This window comes from Rhipicephalus sanguineus, chromosome 4, assembly GCF_013339695.2.
Source record: "Rhipicephalus sanguineus isolate Rsan-2018 chromosome 4, BIME_Rsan_1.4, whole genome shotgun sequence".
NCBI classification, from domain to species: domain Eukaryota; kingdom Metazoa; phylum Arthropoda; class Arachnida; order Ixodida; family Ixodidae; genus Rhipicephalus; species Rhipicephalus sanguineus.
Genome location: NC_051179.1, coordinates 204,976,473 through 204,994,832, shown reverse-complemented (window position 1 = coordinate 204,994,832; position 18,360 = coordinate 204,976,473). Strand labels below are relative to the sequence as shown.

Sequence of the window (18,360 nt, the reverse complement as noted above, 5' to 3'; positions counted from 1 at the left end):
CTGCTGTGATATAGTGCAGGTTGAAAAGGCATTGAAAATGCCAAAAAAGGGCGGTTTGTCACCCCCTTTTTATGGTTTTTGTGAATGCCCATGCGTATGCTGGGTGGCATCCGTGAGGACATTCATACAAAGTGAAGTGAAGTGTGCCTTTTACGCAAAGGTAGTTCTTACCTAGACTGATCCTTTGGTTATGCATACGACAGCGAATGTGATAATACCAGTCTGCAATGTGGTTTTTCTCGCAAAATTTTTACCCAGCATAATGATTGCATCTCGAAAGCTCAGTCAATTTTTTAAGAAATAAAGTGTGATCATTGTTGTAAGCAAACAAACTGAAGAGCCGCAATGGATAGAGCCGTTTTTTCAGATGATTAGATCATGACATCATGATGATTGGTCTTCTTTTTCTTCTCAATCTTCTTCTCCTTTGTCTTCCTGTTTCTACATTTTCCTAGGTCCACAAATGTCCGCATTTAGAAGCATCCTTCTAGTGGATGAATCAGCTTTGTGGATCTTCGTAGGAACTTATTGTCAGATGTCTTCAATATGCAGAATCTGAGAGGGGTCTCTGCCTGGGAAAACGTCCTTCACCACACATATTTTCCAGAATGCACATAGATGTCTCACTTTTTTAGCGCATAAACGAACAAGGATGAAAAGCGACGCGGACACATTCGTCCTTGTTCGCTTGTGCACTAAACAACTGAAACATGAATTACCAACATGCCGAAGCATACACTCTCTCTTGGATGTCTTTCTCCTAGCAAAAGGATGTCACCTTTCTTCAGTTCCTGGCAATGATTTCTCTTTGCAGGTTTCATTAATGCACTTCTTATTTCTTTTATGCATTTCGAGTTCCATGTTTTATACCATACTTTAGTAACTTCCTCGCGAAGTCTCCACATTTGTTGAAGGCGGTTCTCCCATTCTTCATTTATGTCGGCTCCAAGTTTTCGCTTTCCACCAACCAGATCTGCTGGAGTCAGAAGTGTCACCTCGTCAGGTTCATCGTAAACGTACGTTAGTGGATGTTCTTTATGATACCTTCCAACTTCGCAGACTAGAACATGCAGTTCATCGATGTGCAGTAAATGCCAACCAATCACTTTTTGCAGAGATGATTTGTAACTAGGGATGAGTCTTTCATAGAAGCCACCCCACCACGGTGCATTTTCCAGAATGAATTTCCCCTTTGTATGGCTGTTGGCGATAAAACATCGCGTTGTCTCACTTTGTAGTGTCGTGACGACGTTCAATTCCTGGTCAGCTTTTTTGAAAGCCTTCCTGTTGTTGCTGTAGATTACTGAGCACTTCCGTCTTCTTGCTACAAAGTGCCGAATATAGCTTGCAGAAAACTTTGAGCTGAAGTGTCTTTAGCCATTTCCAAGTGCACAGCTTTTGTAACTGTGCATGTAAAAGTTATTATGTAAACTTCGATTATGTCTTCCTTTGTTTTTGATGCTTGCAGAGGACCTGTGAAGTCTATGCCAACTATTTCAAAAGCCGCAGTCTTTGTTACTTTGTTGGCAGGAAGAGGAGGTCTGTCCTGTCGCAGTGGTCTTGAATTGTATCTTCGGCATATAACACATTCTGTAATGACATCTTTTACTTGTTGTCTTCTGAGTACCCAGAACTTGGTGTTTAAACGTGTTAGTGTGTCTCGTTAAACCCCAGATATTATTATTATTATTAGTGTTAGTGGGTCTCGAACTCCACTATGAAATATCTGTCTGTGCACGTGTCGAATCAGTAGTTTTGTTAAACAATTTTTTCCAGGTGGTACTATCGGATGTTCTTCGTCAAATGTCATAATTGTCTCTTGAAGTTGTCCTTAAGGCTCAGCACGCCTTGTTCGTCTTTGAACACCTTGCATCCCCGTATTGTCTCTTGTCTGCCTACACTTTTTAATTCTTTTATAAGCTCCACATTTTGTTCTTGCCAAATAAGACTGCTCTTGGCGGCATCAATCTCTTTGGCTGTTAGTGGATCGTAGACTTTGTCTCGTTGAATATTGTTACCCTCAAAATCTTCGAGTAAATTCCGAATTTTTCAATTTCAATCCCTCATTCTGCGCTTTGCTCCGTCGTATACATAGCTTGCACTGACGTCACCATGGCCGCCATCTTGGGGGACCAGCGGGTTGAGACGCTCCGTGAGCTTTTGTTTGAACGCGCCGAGCAAGAAACGGTGACAGCTCGCCATCAGATTAGTGCCGGTGCACCCAAGCATCCTTCACACCAAAATCCCCGTGTTCCTTTGTGTTCCCCCTTGGCGCGGCTGGCGAACAAAAAAAGCGGGCCGAAAACCTGGGTGTCCTCCTCTGCACTGACACACTCTAATGAGATAAAAAAGTCACGGTGGCCGCCATGTTGGGGCTCCAGCGCAGAGCACCTGTCTGTGACATCACGTGCAAGGCATGTATATTCAGCAAGTAATTCATCTCCTGTTACTTCTTCATTGCTGCCCGGCTCTTGGTAACTTGGATAGCCTTTGGTCTATAGCCACTCACAGGGTTTGTAGCAGTCCTTGAAACCCTTGAAAACCCTTGAATTTTCAAATAGCATTTTCAAGGTCTTGAAAACTCTTAAAATTTTTGTAGGTCCTTAAATGTCCTTGAATTTTGTCAATACACTTTTGTTGAGCCAACTTTTAGCAGTTGCTTTTTGAATAGTTCTGTGCGAATCATTGAGCACATATTACAGTTGTCGAATTCGCTATGACATTAATTTAATATTTGAAAGTACGTTGTATTTAAAAGAATGAATAGTAACCCGCCTTAAAGATGGTTTCACTGCACCATGGGACAGCTGTGCCGTGAAACTACCTTGTCAGGGGAAATCCGTACCAGCGCGAAGTCGCACTTCTGCACTTCAGCAACTCATTTTTTTAGGAGCATCTTATATTCCCTAAGTATGAAAAATTTTTTAAATTTAAGTATTTTTCCACATATAATTTACGTCCTACTACTATTCAAGTCCTGCTACTATTCGAATTCGCTTCAAAATTAAAAAAAGTTATATTCGCAAGAGCCTACTTTTGATCAGTGGGTTAACGAGGGTTTTATTTTGTGGCAGTGGGGAGGGAAGGGTGCCCTTTGTAAATGTGCGAGTGTGTGTGCATATATACACATCAGGTGAACGTGTTCATGGCCTAGTTGGTACTTGCTTGTGACATAATTGCCCTTAAAATGACACAAAGTAAGTTGGAAGTGCTGCCCGTGTTGTCATGTTTGTGTTTCTTTCCTTCGTTTTTGTGTTGTATTAGCGGCAATTATTTCATCTATATATTCATATAAGTTGAAAAAATTCCAAGGCTGACGACACACATTTTGTGTGTGTGTGCAAGCTCACACAATACATCCATATTGTGAGGGGAATCAGTTTAAGCAAATGAGCAGAAGAATACTGAAACCTGCAGGGAACAAAATATGGGCGAAGAAAGTAACTGTGAAAGCTCCTTTAGTTAGCTATTAATTGGGAAAAAGTGCCTGCTTTGGGTTGTGTGCAATGAAAGATGTTCTTCATGCTGTAAAAGGGGGGGGGGGTGTTTCCTTTTTCTATGATCTCAACAATTGTTGTTTCAGCTCCTTGAAAATTCTTCGTTAGGTGCTTGAAAGTCCTTAAAAACACTTTAATTTTTTTCTTCAACGTTGCTATGAACCCTGCACTCAGGTCCCTTCCATCAAAATTCTGCTGACGAAAGCTGTTCTACAGTGACACCTCTGGATAGAAAGAAAGGCAGACGAATTTTCAGTACTGCTCACGTATCCCCACTGATTTTCAACTGGTAAATCCCTCATTTCTTGTAGGCGGTGTTCAACGAATGCTTCACGCCTTTTTTCTTTCCTTATCCAGCTTAACACAATTGTAGCATCATTCCAAACTTCACCTCGTCAATTTCTTGTTTCAGGTTACTTTTGATGTAACTCCACATTCTCACAGACATTGTTGCTCCTAGAAATTCTAATTTTTCTAGACTGACTGTCTTCATTGGAGCCAAGTTCATTTTCACGAGAATCACTGCTGTCGCTTTGTCTCCACTTTCGTTAGACAGTACTTGCAGGCTGCACTGCCATATGCCACAGGGCTTGCATTGGAGAAAATGTGCAGTTCTGTGCTTGAATGCTTTTTGTTGTTGTTGACGTACTGCTTTGGTACTTTTATATTCTCAACAGATTTAATTTCCTCCAACCATTTTCTCCATACCTTATCCTCTTCATCTGTTAAAGGATTGTCCCAAGAAATTCCAGTTTTCCAGAGCCGTTGTCCAGCAATTTTTGCTCTTACTTCAAAATTCGTTAGAAATCCCAGTGGGTTGAATATTCTTGCACTTGCTTGAAGCACTGCTCACTTTGTTAGCCTTGCATTCAATTCTGTCGTCGTCCATTTTTTTACAGGATAGCACAAAGTATCGTCTGCTGTGTCCCGTGCCATTCCTGCAATGTTGGCTTCACTTGATGATGTAGGAACAGCATCTTGATTCTCATCAAAATGTTGCTTGATCTCCTCACTGTTTGATGTCCATTTTCTAAGGTTCATTCCGGCTTGGCGAAAAATTTCTTTTGCGTCCCTGTATATACATTTTGCATGATTTTCGTGCATTGCTCCTAGCATGACATCATCAACGTAAATTGAATTTCGAAGTTTATCCACTATTTCTGGAAAGTTCTTCACTTCCTGGTTTATGCGATGCTGTATTGTTGCTGCCAATAAAAAACTTGCTGGCATGGTGCCAAATGTCACTCTAGTCATCCTCCAGGCGACAATGTTTTCTTTGGATAAGTCGCACTGTTCGTTCTTCCACCACAAAAAAACTAGGTGCATCGCGATCTTCCTCGTGAATGTTGATCGGCAAGAATGCCTTTTCCACGTCTGCTGTCATTGCAACTGAGTCTTTTTGAAAGTTCATTATCAGTGCAAGGATATCCGGATTTAGGTTTTCTCCAGCTTCGAAGTTTTCATTCAACGACATTCCTGGCGTTGATGATGACAAAGCGTCAAACGCTATCCTCACTTTCGTTGTCAATCTGTCTTCTCTAATAACGGCTTGATGTGCCATGTAATATTTCACGTGTTCGCATTCATTCCACTCCTGCGCCAGCTGCGCCAAGGGGTGCCAAATTAAATTTGCTGCGCCATCCTGATAAAATCGATGTAAACTGCGCCAGAGTATCGGGTTTGGGGGTGTCTATCACTGACAATCAATCGCACCGCCAGCGCGTCAAAGCATGCACAGCTTGATCTTGGGGCCGCCAAAGTCACAGGCGTGGACCAAGAACTATTCTGCTGAATTAAGAGTGCTCGCGCGTGCGTTCCGATCCATGACACTATGATCCGTGCTGACGCAGCTTCTGTTGGGAAAGTCGGCTCGATGGCAAAATGCATTCTCCACAGAGGCTCGTGACGCCTAGGCCATTCGGTAGCGAGAAAGTGTTTCGGCGATTTATTGGCTGACATCATCTGTTCTAGAAATGCTGCTGACAGCTTTTTTCAGGATTCCCACAGCATGTAATTATACCAGTGTTCCGTAATAACTCTACACGGGCCGTTATAATGTCTGTCACTTCTGTTTCTTGACATCGCGGAATGAATTCTGGGAAACCTAGGAATACATATGTGACAATTGATACTGTGTGCTGCACCAGCTGTAGCGCCGCCGGCTACTAGTGCCACTTAATGCTGCGAGCGGAAGTTGGAGTGAAAAGAACAGGGCTGGGGCAGTGTGAAAGCAATAAACAGTTCATGTTGTGTTCTCGTTGAGCTCTGGTCTCGGCTCCACTTATTCCGGTTACATGTAACAACTGGCGACGAAGACCGAACCGCGTGAACAATGATGCCTACCTTCGGTAGGATCAAAGCGTTCGAAAGGGAAGGCGACGCCTGGCCTGCATACGTGGAGCGTGTCCAAGAGTTCTTCGAGGCCAACGACGTCGTGCCAGCAAACAAAAAGGTCAATATTTTTGAGCTGCTGCGGGCGTCGTACCTATGCACTACTGCGTAACCTTAAAAAGCCGGAAACGCCCCAAGAGAAAACGCTCGACGAGATACTGGACGTACTTGGCAGGCACTACACCCACACCCCCTCCGTCGTGGTGCAACGGTTTCGCTTCAATTCGAGGGGGCGTTTTGAAAGAGAAGCGATCAGCGACTTTGTTGCGGCACTCAAGTGTTTGTCCGAGCACTGCAACTATGGAACCGAACTCAACAATCTGCTAAGAGACCGAATTGTATGTGCCATAAACAGTGCAGCGGTTCAGACACGGCTACTCGAGATTCCCGACCTCACATTCGAGGACGCCTTGAAAACTTCCTTGGCGATGGAAGCCACTAAAAAGGATGCCTGTGAACTGTGTCAGGCAACTGCAAGTAGTTAACCGGGTTTGCCAACTCACCGGGTATCGTCTGCGGCGAAGAGCATGGTGTGTTACCGATGCGGCGACTGAGGTCATTTAGCGTCACAATGCAGACACAGCAAGTCGCAGTGTCACTACTGCAGGAAAGTGGGGCACTTGGCAGTCGTCTGAAATTTGCGGAAGGCCGAGACATTCGCGAAGGGAAACGCGTCTGCTGCGAGAACTGTACTGCCACAATCAACATGTACCACGCAGGTAAACGCTGTTGACGACGCTGACGTGCTTCATGTTCCTCGCAATGCTGACGTTTTTGGCATGTGGCACCTAAGTGGTGAGCCGACTGTGCCGCCTTTCTTTTGCACCGTGGAAATGTTTAAGAAGCCTTTTCCGATGGAGTTGGACACCGGGGCAAGCGTCTCCATAATGCCAGTAGACAAGTTTCAATGCGCCTTCCCATAAGTGAGTCTTGAACCTTCAAACGTATTTTTGCGCGGGTTTAATGGGGAGCTCGAGCAAATCAAGGCCAAGGCAAATGTCGGGTACAAGGGGCACGAACGGGTTCTTCCGTTGTACCTCGCGAGTGGCACTGCTCTAACGTTGCTTGGGCGCAACTGGTTCCAAGCTTTGGGCATTGGCGTCGAAGGATTCGAACAAATTAACCAAGTTGTCCACGAGTTGATTGCTCATTTTCCTGAGGTATTTGCAGAAGGCATTGGCACGTTCAGGGGATTTTCTGCCAAAATTCTTGTGCCTCCCTATGCAGTGCCGAAATTCTGTAAACCACGCCCACTGCTGTTTGCGTTGGTTGACCTCGTAATGCAGGAGATCCTGAGGTTGCAGCATGAGAACATTCTCATTTCCGTGAAGACAGCCAAGTGGGCAGCGCCGATTGTGCCTGTTCAGAGAAAAAATGGCACAATAAGAGTTTGTGGAGATTTAAAGCAAACAGTCAATGCTGTGTCACTCATGGAAACCTACCCAGTTCCGCGTGCTGAAGAGCCGTGGGCAGCCATGTCGGGAGGTCAGAAGTTTACAAAACTTGACCTGCGAGACGCCTACCAGCAGATACCCCTGGATGCAGAAAGGCGTGAATACGTGACCATCAACACACACATGGGTCTCTTCCAGTATACGCGCCTACCTTTTGGCATTTCTGCCGCACCTGCTATTTTTCAGCGAGAGATGGAAACTCTGCTTCGTGGTGTGCCGAAAACAGCTGTGTACTTTGATGACATAGTTATTACAGGCATCAACGACAAAGACCACTTGGCAAATCTGACGATTGTCTTGCAGAAACTTCGGGAAGTAGGCCTTATACCACAGTCACACTGGCAAATTTAGTGTCATTTTGAGCGAGTGCACTTACGCTCACAGAGTGTCACTTTGGCGGCGCGCTGCTACACGAGAAAGAGAAGTGTGCTTTGGAAATGATGGCAGTGGCAGTTGGTGGTTTAGCAGCACAACGTATATTTGTTATTTTTGGCAATGCTCGCTTTTTAACAGCGTGTTATAAGCATGAACATAATTTACAATAAACTTTGCGCGCAAATGGAGTAAATATTGCAACCGCATAACATCATTGGTCATCGCGAGCGGAGACAAGACAGTGTAATATCAAAGACGAATCGAAAACAAAAATGGCGGACTCCGGTGCAGAAGGGACGCGTAGTGGTGACGGGTGTTTGCAGCGTGTTTTGGCAGCACTCATTTGCTCCTCCCAAAGGTGTACTAGCGCCCGCGTCTCTGCGTCGGACCACGTTGTCTTCGTGGAAGTGGCACCCGTGGCACACGCCATCGCAAATGATTAAAGAATGACTGAGCTACACCTGTGCAAGGAAGTAAACAACGCGACGGACGCGGCCATTGCACGGCATGTGCTCCCGCATCCCCCTAGCGGACGTGACCGCAAACTGCCCGAGGGCGAGAGTAGCGAGGTTTTTTGTTGTAGTATGATTTGTTTGAATACATGGCAGTATTCCTAATAACGAGAACGATGGTTTAAAAATACCGTGATCGCCGCGTTTTGCATTAGCGTATTTATTTGCAAATCACTGCTACCGAGGCTAGACACTCCGTCGCAGCGAAGTGAGTTTGGCGAACGAACGCACTTGCCGGCAAGTGTACTTTGCAGCGAGTGTCACTAAGCATTCCTGTGTGACAGCGTGCAAATGACACTAGCGGCGAAGTGCACTCCCTCAAAGTGCACTTAAGTTGCCCTGTGTGACAGGGGTATTAGTTTGAAGCTGGAAAAGTGCGTTTTCTTCGCTCCCGAAGTGGAATACCTGGGCCACATTATATGCAAGCAAGGTCTAAAGCCCGACCCCAAGAAGGTTGAGACCAACATCAATGCGCCCGAGCCACAGAATGTGAAGGAGCTTCAAAGCTATCTTGGCCTGCTTAATTTCTACAGACGGCTTTTGCCAAACATCTCAGTAAGACTGCGTCCCTTGCGTCAGCTGCTTCGTGATGGGGAATGGTGGAGCTGGGGGAAAGAGCAATAGGAAGCATTCATCACAAGTAAAAGGCTCTTATCAACTGCACCTGTTTTGGCCCACTACTCTTCTGAGAAACCGCTTGTGGTCAGTTGCAACGCGTCACCATATGGTGTGGGTGCAGTCTTGGCACAGACCGAAACAGATGGAACCGAAAGACCTGTAGCTTTTGCTTCACGTACTATGCTTGCCGCTCAACGGAACTAGAGTCAGACTGACAAGGAAGGCCTTGCTTCAGTTTTTGGTGTGCGCAAATTTCATCAGTACCTGTGGGGACAGCCGTTCACTGCTGGAACAGACCACAAGCCATTGCTAGGACTTTTTGGCTCAGGTCAAGGTGTGCCAAGCCAGGCATCATCGAGAGTCCTCAGGTGGGCACTCACTCTATCAAGCTATCAATTCAAGCTCGTCTACAAGCCAGGCAGTATGCTAGGCCATGCTGATGGGCTCAGTCGGCTGCCTCTTCCCTCAACTGAGGTTCAGGACTCTACGCCTGCCAATGTCTTCATGCTAGAACAAGCATACCCTGATGTCCTGTCACCTGCAGTCATTAGACGGGCTACGGTAAGAGATTCCATGCTGTCATAAGTGGCTGAGGCTGTCCTGATCGGGAGTCCTCTTCCGGAGGGTGGATACTGGGGGCCTTATACTACAAGGACCAATGAACTTAGTCTGCACGAAGGATGCCTCTTGTGGGGAGCCCGTGTCATCGTTCCCAAGTCCCTGCAATCCCAAGTCCTTAAGCTGTTGCATGCTGGCCACCCTGGAATTGAGAAATCAAAGATGATTGCTAGGTCCCATGTGTGGTGGCCTGGAATCGATAATGACATGACAAACCAGGTGCGGAGCTGCCCTGTTTGCCAAGCGCACCAGAAGTCTGTCCAGAGGATACTAATTACGCCATGGCCATTTCCTGACAAGCCCTGGTCCAGGATCCATGTTGATTTCGGAGGTCCATTCATGGGACACTACTTCCTCGTGATGGTGGATGCTTTTTCCAAATGGGTAGAAGTTCACCCTGTTCCATCACCATTTCCAGAGGCCACAATCTCTGTGCTCAGGACTGTCTTTGCTCAGCATGGTCTGCCAGGCATCATTGTTTCAGACAATGGGCCAGCATTTACCAGCATCCAGTACGCTGACTTCCTGAACAGGAAGGGCAGTCGTCGCATGCTGGTGCCTCCTTATCACCCTGCTTCCAACGGGTCTGCAGAGCGGGTGGTGCAGACCATCAAAGATAAACTGAAGAAAAGCACACCGGGTGAATTCAGGACACAAGTGGCCAGGGTGCTCTTTCACTGCCGTTCAACGCCTCATGAAGTAACAGGCCGTGCGCCGTGTGAGTTGCTCATGGGGAGACGAATCAAGACACCCTTGGATGTCATGCGCCCAAGTCTTCCATCGTCTGTTCAATTGAAGCAAATAAAGCAAAAACTGCATGCGGACAAGGGTTGCCGCATTGTGCCAACAATGGACCCAGGTGCCCCAGTGTTCAGGAACTTCCGATCAGGCCCACCATGGGTACCTGCTTCTGTTAGCGGTCCTACAAGGTGCGCCTCATCTGAGGTTCTGTTACAAGATGGAACTGTGTGGCACAGATATGGAGACCATATTCGCCCCAACCTCGTACAGACACCGCCACCTGCAGACACTGTGCCTCTCGACCTGCCAGCTGAGCAGCACGCAACAGATCCTGTGGCGCCTGCAGGAGCTGCTGCTGAGTCAGAACAGCCACAAAGTCAGTCCCACCACAGAACTGGGCTGCCACAAGCAGTCACTCCATCGGGAGGAAGCCCTGTTCCACTGCGAAGAAGTGGCCGAACAAGACGCCCTGTGAACCGGTATTCTCCATGACAAGAACTGAAGGGGGAGGAGTGTGACAATTGATACTGTGTGCTGCACCAACTGTAGCGCTGCCGGCTACTAGCGCCACCTACTGCTGCGAGCGGAAGTGGGAGGGAGGAGAACAGGGCTGGGGCAGTGTGAAAGCAATAAACAGTTCATGTTGTGTTCTCATTGAGCTCGGGTCTCTGCTCCACTTATTCCAGCTACATGTGACAGGAAGTTTGCCGTGCTGCTCCTCCTCTACGGTAAACTTGATTGCTGCATTCATGTCGTTGAGGTGCTCGGTGAATGCATTCAATGCCTCCTTCTTGATTATGCAGAAGCAGTCATCCACATAACGTAAAAAGGTCTTGGGGGCAGGACAAAATGACCCGAGAGCGCGTTGTTCAAGACGCTTCATCGTCAGATTTGCTGCCGTTACCGAGATGGCAGCACCCCTACTGAAACGATCCGTATATGCGGATCCATACATACGGAATTATTGGACTACGGAAAGCCGCATGATGCGGAATCCGCATCTTACGGCAAGCCGTATCGTGCGGAAAGATGCGGACATCCCCAGCTTATGGAAAGTGCCATATCATGCGGAAAGATGCGGACATCCCCAGCTTATGGAAAGTGCCATATCGTGCGGAAATATGCGGACAACAGCAGCTTACGGAAAACCGCATAATGCGAAAATCAGATGGACGTCCTAGATCTCGTGGAAAGCAACATAAGAGGCAATTGGGCATTCACGTTGTTTGTAAAGCTGTACTGTGTAGAAATCGTGTGAATATTTCTTTCTCAATGTTGCATGAAGGTGAAATATGATTGGTATCTAGACACAGCCTTGATGAGCAAACAGGCTTTTAGAAGAAACAAATGTGTTAAGAAGCTACTGAATTAATATGCTGGACATCATAAGCTGCAGTCATACTGCAATGAAATAATGCAGGGTTTTATGTAATAGAAAAAACACCAGCTAAAACTCTCCCTGCTTAGGACGGCATAAAATTTAGCTTTTGGTAAAATTCAATAAAATTAGTCTTCGCATAAACACAGAATTTACATGCTCTTCAAAACCAGCCCCGCTGCAAGGACTAAAACTTGTTTTATATAGCACGTTCTAGCTGTGTCAATTTGCATACCTCAATTGACTGTTCAAATGAGGTGACCTTGCACCATCACTTCACGAGTTGTATCTCACCCATGGAAAGATGGTGCAAAACAATGTGCAACAACAGGACTTTAAAAATGAAAACTTTATAATGAATAAATTAATATTCATGCCGTTTTGAAAGCCTCACACTGGAATCATTTCTTAAGGACTTTAAGCAGGTCCCCCAAATGGCGAACGAGATTCTGGTGGCGCTGTGCCTCCAGGACGTTGCTTGGATGCGCCTTGAGGTGTTCTCCGTAGGCATCTGCATGCATAAATCATAAACACATGATGTCAGACGCACATGTAAGCAGCTTAGTTCACATGCAGAAGAAATAACACACAGAATGATGCTGAAAAAGAAATGCACATACTGCTTTTTTATGTATTTGTGTGAATAGAAAAGGAAAAAGCACGAGTGAGCTCCACCGCATGCAAAAAATGTAATGGCATGCTTATTGCATAGAAAATAACTAGGTGCTTCTTACTATTTTGAACATATTTATGTGTAGTAAATCTGGTGAAATCTCATTACGTAAAACCTTGAATTAAATGTCTCCTGTATACTAACAAAAACAGTATTGCCAGTAAAAGCCCTAAATGAGCATTTAGTAATGTGTACATGTGCATTTACTTCCCTTAAACTTTAGTTTGCAATAATACCATCTTGAACAGCTTTGTAACATGAAATGCTGCAAGTTATGAAGCTGAAAAAGCAGCACACAAGTAGGCAGGTCTGTGCCAGCCAGACCAAAACAGCCCACCAAACAGAAATAGGCATAAGCGAACGGCAAGCTTTAGAATTAATCAATTCGTGTCATAAAAAATTGAATACAACTGCACAATGTGGAGCATTCTCTATCAAAAGCATAATAGCACCATCATAAACAAAGGTAATTTATTGGCATACTCAAGACATATAGAAAGTGAATTGCAATTGAGCTGGAAGAGTATGGTAGCATAGGTGATTTCCCCTACACAAAATCAAATTTATTATGTGAACTCTGGCAATTAGAAATCAAAATTATTACACTGTTGGAGACTTGAAAAACCAAAAAGTACTTGCGTTCATGAACACTGACGATATATCCAATAGAAAGATCGACTAGAGAAATATTTAACCACCTATCCACAAATTTCTAACACACCCCTAGAAAATACCTAATCGGCGCTTATGACACAGCAGTGTAATATCATTGTTAGAGAAATGACATGGAATAGCACCCCGCTCGAGTACAATAACAGACTAATTTTCAAACTCAATTATGCAGAAAAAAACAAAGCACGAAGCAAAGCAAAGCAACGGACATCTGGCAACCTAACTGCCATCGCAGGACGGGAAGTTCAGAGTGCGCATTACAAGGGAAGAACGATAATAAAATTTGGTTGACAGAATTAGTGCTGCAGTCATAATGCAAGTAAGTGCACCATCTGGTTAACCCTAACCAGCATAGGAAGAAAAATTATAACACTGAATCCTGTGATCCAAGGCCACGAAATGCAGTAAGGACTGTCTGTGGAACGAGAAGAAACATTTCAAATGGCTACAAGAAAAAATTACGTTTAGTTATATTTCCTTTTTGCCAGTATCTTCAACTTTTCAATGTAAACATGTGCCCCAGTCTAAGGTGTATAAAATATTTATGTACAGTTCACACCATTTATAACGCAATCGTTTACAGTGCAGGACCAGTTATAATGCAGTTTTTTTCTGAATTCAGCATACCCTCCCATAAAGCACCACGTATACACGCATGCTGCTTACTGTGCAGTCCCCCCACATGAAACACCGGCTATAAGGCGGCTGCCGCAAAATTCTCAGAGACACGGAGCGAGTGCGCTTCGGATCAGCCTGGGCGAGAAGAACCACAGCGTTATGGAGGATGAGATGCACAGCGAATGAACAGGAAACAGTGGAAGAAAAAAAAAAAAGAAAAACAAGGGGGGCATCATGGTGTGAGGAGGGGAAGTGATTGCCTAGGCAACAGAAAAGCCTTTGCTCCCTTTGCTCTGGCTGCTTGTTGTGTGTGTGCTGCGCTCGGAAGGGCCACCCGTGTCGGCATGAAGTGCACGTAACTGCTGTTTGGCTCTTCGGTTTTCTGTCGGGAAAACAGTCTCATCGTAGAGCGAGATATTGTACGTGCGACCTCTATTCCCCAGCAAGTGATAATGTTTTGAGACACGACAGAGCTTTTGCCTTTGCCACCAGCAGGTGGACTTACAAGCTTGGAAGACTCTTTCAGGATAGTTGGCGTGACTTTCCCGATCGCGGACCGGAACTTCGTTTCACACCTGCTGCCCACTGTTTAGGACAAGAGTGCAACATCTTCTACGCCCGATATCCGTGTTGTTTGGGGCAAACTCCCACACGCTAGGCCTAATGAGCACTAGCTACCTAGTCGTTAGTGTCTGCGGACAATCAAGGTTGCAGTTTGGTGCCGAGTCAATGAAACGTTTTGCAGTTGTTGCATTTAGGAGTGACTTAAATCTTCACCAAAAACTAGGGAGTGCATGTGCAACACTAGATTGGTGGTTCATGGTTGCCACTGTTTTTTGGACATCGCCCCCGGAATTTCAATAGCCTTTCGACGTATACTTTCTGGCCAGTGTGGTACCACAGCGAAGTTCGCATAAATGTGGAGGTCTGAAAGAGTCAGTCAGCGGCTTTCCACTACGGCACTCTTTCTTTTTGTTTTCTTTGTTTCCGCGTTCACTATGTCGACACTGCAGGTCCGCAGACATTAACCTTTCAACATTGGCAAATTTATGCCCAAGTTGCATGCCTAGATAGTCGGAATCATGCGGGTGCCTGTTGGTCATGTTTTCCAGATGTACAGCCTTTCACAAATGTTGTTTTGTTTACAGGGCAGTACCGCTTATAGTGCAGATATTTGCGACTCTGGCAACTTGTTATAAGCGGTCCATGCTGTACCTGGTTTATTCAATGAATGTGCTGATATGGTTTTTTGGCAAATAATGGCCATTTATGCATCATTTATCTGTAACGAGGCCGTTGACCAGTATGCCACTGCATCTGATTCACTGGATGTGATCAATGGAATATGTAGCATCCATGATGCAACGGATACCCAATTTTTCACCATACGTGCTGACTCAACCAAGGTGCTTATGATAACAATGCCAAGCATACATGCAGGGCCTCCCGTGAGTAAAATTTCAGCATTTAATCTATGCTAGGCTCATTTGTGCTCTTACGCCCGGAACAACTCAAGTATAATGCAAAATGTTGGCAGCTGTAGAAGAAAGTAACATAGCGAATTTTTCCTGATGCATCTGAACATTTACTGAGGTGACAAAGCTACAGTAGTCTGTGGCGGCAGCCACAACCATTTTGAAACTTCTGAACAGCTGCACCACTTGGGGCCACTAACAGCACTGGTGCAAAAGCCGACACTACCTGGCTAGAGAAATTACCACACTTGTCACCCCTATTCCTCTAGCCACCCCGGCTGAATCTCACCCACTATTCAGCACGTGTGACAGGACAAAAACGAAACCATCCAGGCACTCACACTGTAGAGCATGAAGTTCCTCTGGGGGTGGTCACCTCCTTTCTCCTTGATGAAACAGCAGCATAGTGCACTGGTATGCACTACTGGCGCAGGTTTTCAATGCACCACAGTAGCCTTCCTGTTTGTGTCACAGAGAGCTTGGGGTCCTTAGGTCTCTACTGGAGACCACTGCCGCTTCTGGTTTTCTGCTTAAGATCAACCTGCACAAGGTCGTAGATGAGGTCTTTAGAATTGTAAATTATGATAGCCGAATTTCTACAGCAAATGAAACACTCCCATTTTCCAGAAGGCACATTGAGGCATCCCTTCTTAAAGTTAAGGCCCTGCATTTGCAACCTCTATTTTAGTTCTTTTGTTTTGAAGCTGCGCTTGTCTTCGAACGTGTTAGTTCACTATGCACTGTATGTAAAAAAAAGCTCATCCAGCACAACCACAACCCTAACTGGACAGGCAAGCAACGTTAGCTGAATGTTCTGGACGGCTTCTTTATGAAATGGCTTATGTTGACACTGATGGTGGTACTACACTGAAAAATATGCAAAGATTTATTAATCATTAAAGGGACCGATAACTGGCCAGAACGTGTCATAGATCCTGGCGGAAATATAAAGACCGTGAATTGCAGGGCATGCTTTTCGCAATTTGAGTAGGATTAAATTTTTTAATTGCGTTTAAAGGTAAAAAACAGTATGTCATGCATCCTAGCAGAAGATGCCTGATGATGTGTAATCGAGTCGTTCTGTTTGCTGTACAGTAAAAGTTCGTTAATTTGACTCCCGTTAATTCGGAAAATCGGTTCATTTAGACACGTCATCTGGTCCCTGTAAATATACGCTTCATTCTATGAGACTGGGCGCTCTTCCCCCTGGCATGGTGAAGAGGAGCACTCGGCCAGGAAGAGAGACGAGCTGACGAACGAAGCATAGAGAAGGAAAAAGTGAAACCAGAGAGGGCCTGTACTGTATCATCAAACGCGTGTAACTCCACTATTACGGCACAGTTTCAAAAAATTCTCATGGTTATGTGTTCGTTGTAGACTTATGCACAACTGCAAAACCACAACTAAATTTCGACCTCTGGGTGGTTTAGCGGCCGTTTAAAGTAGCAAGCTTGAGACATTTGCATTTGTTTGGCACATGATTTGTCACAGTGATATCCGATATGTTAACCTCGTTTCGAATGTACGTCGTGTGCCTTTATTGTATATGTAACCACCAGTAACTGTGGTTACGAAGCAACATGGCACAGCCCATGCAGCCATGACCGCCCACTTCAATCCGAAGTCGTGTTTGCTGCTTGCCCCAACCATCAGCCACAAATAAACGGTAAAGTCAGCTATAGCTATGAACCACGTTACGCTGAGAACAAAGCATCAGGTGTGTTTTGTCATTATTGAGATCAGTTGTTTGTTTAGTCACATGTGTTAAGCCTTGTCACCAAGAACTTGAGAGTACATTGTGGAAACAATGTAAATAGTCACAAATACATTGCTGTCGAAGCATGAGGATGCAAATGTAAGCAATAGAAGTGCCACTTTAAAAGTGCCACTCTTCACATTTATATTCTAATTACTACAAATAACACCCCCTATACTTTCCTTGGCACTGCTGTCTGTTAGTTCCCATTAATATTGTGTCTAACAAAGAAAAACGAGCCCTTAAAAAGTAATCTTCTTCCTTCATTCATAGCGAGGGTCTCGTTCTGGCAGACATGATGCCTTCAAGTAGTATGCGAGGGATTATTGGTCAGCTGCCTGCTCGGTAAATAGATAACGTGCTACGTGACGCCAAAAAGGCAGAAAAAAAAAGAGTGTTCCACACTCGCCGCCATGGCTGCGACTGGCGCTGACTGACACTCTTAAGTTTCAATTCACATATATACCCTATAAAGTGGACGGGGAGATGACCGCCGCCGTAGCCCAGTGGTAGAGCATAGGACGCGTTATTCGAAGGTCGCAGGTTCGGTCTCTGCCGGCGGCAAGTATCTTTCCGTCCACTTTACATTCTTCACATTTTTATTCTAATTACTACAAATAACACCCCCTATACTTTCCTTGGCATTGCTGTCTGTTAGTTTCCCATTAATATTGTGTCTAACAAAGAAAAACGAGCCCTTAAAAAGTAATCTTCTTTCCTTAAAAATTACAGGCCACACAGTGCACGATGACAACTTGATAATTCGACGTGAAAGGCACGCGCTTCAAGTCGTTGCTGTCATGTTTTCGTTTTCCCTGTTCTGCTACCAGCTTACTTTACTTACCCAGCACATGTGCAGAGATGCCATGAAAACACCAAGCAGCTGATGCAGCATGGATGAATACATCTTCAGGAATTTCCGCCCTTCCTACTGGCAAAGCCACCCTGCAGCCCCCACAGTGCTGCAACCAATTTGTGAGATGAGCATAGTTTACTTAATGTTTTTCAGTCACAGGTATACATGCAAGACACAGAAGCATTCTATAGGGAGCTTGCACCAACGGTGGCAATGAGGTAGCACCCATTTTGTTGTCACCAGCCAGTTGAGCTGGCAATCGGGGAAGTGCGTGCAGTTGTGGGTTGTAGTAGTTGCATGCAAAGTATGGCAAAAGTCACAGTCACAGAAAGATGGTTGCAACGTCTTCAAGATGCCGAAGGTGCCGCCTCAGTGAGCACAAGACGAAGGAGCTATCAGAACAGTGCCAGCGTGGATGGCTCTAGCGCATAGGCAACCCTGACAAGCATCACGTTTGTCCTCATTGCTTCTTTTAGGGTAGGCAAATGCACACAAAATGTATCAGGTTCTGCTGTGACGACCCAGGATCGTTGTGGCTTCATGTGTTAAGGTCCCCTTTTTAATGAGGCCTTCACTGTTTCTGCAACTGGGCCACTGTACAGACGAATTAAAACAATGATAAAAGTAATATTTACCAGTATTTCGAGCGTCCTTACAACTTGCTCATGTCATGACCGCGACGACGGGCTATCGGCCCCAGCTTTTTTCTGGCGTAGGCTCGTTAAA

The 18,360-nt window shown here is 45.3% G+C and overlaps 1 protein-coding gene and 1 long non-coding RNA gene across 2 annotated transcripts in view; one reads left to right on the top strand and one right to left on the bottom strand.

The window, feature by feature from the left end:
• The window catches only part of LOC125758182 (large subunit GTPase 1 homolog), a gene marked incomplete in the record, with an annotated part of 595,829 nt that overhangs the window by 218,253 nt on the left and 359,216 nt on the right, over positions 1–18,360 (top strand).
• Positions 11,966–17,760, bottom strand: LOC119391046 (uncharacterized). Its single transcript, XR_005183581.2, has 3 exons — positions 17,623–17,760; positions 15,364–15,563; positions 11,966–12,095 (listed from the first exon to the last, which is right to left on the bottom strand). It is a non-coding gene; the product is annotated as an uncharacterized LOC119391046 (long non-coding RNA).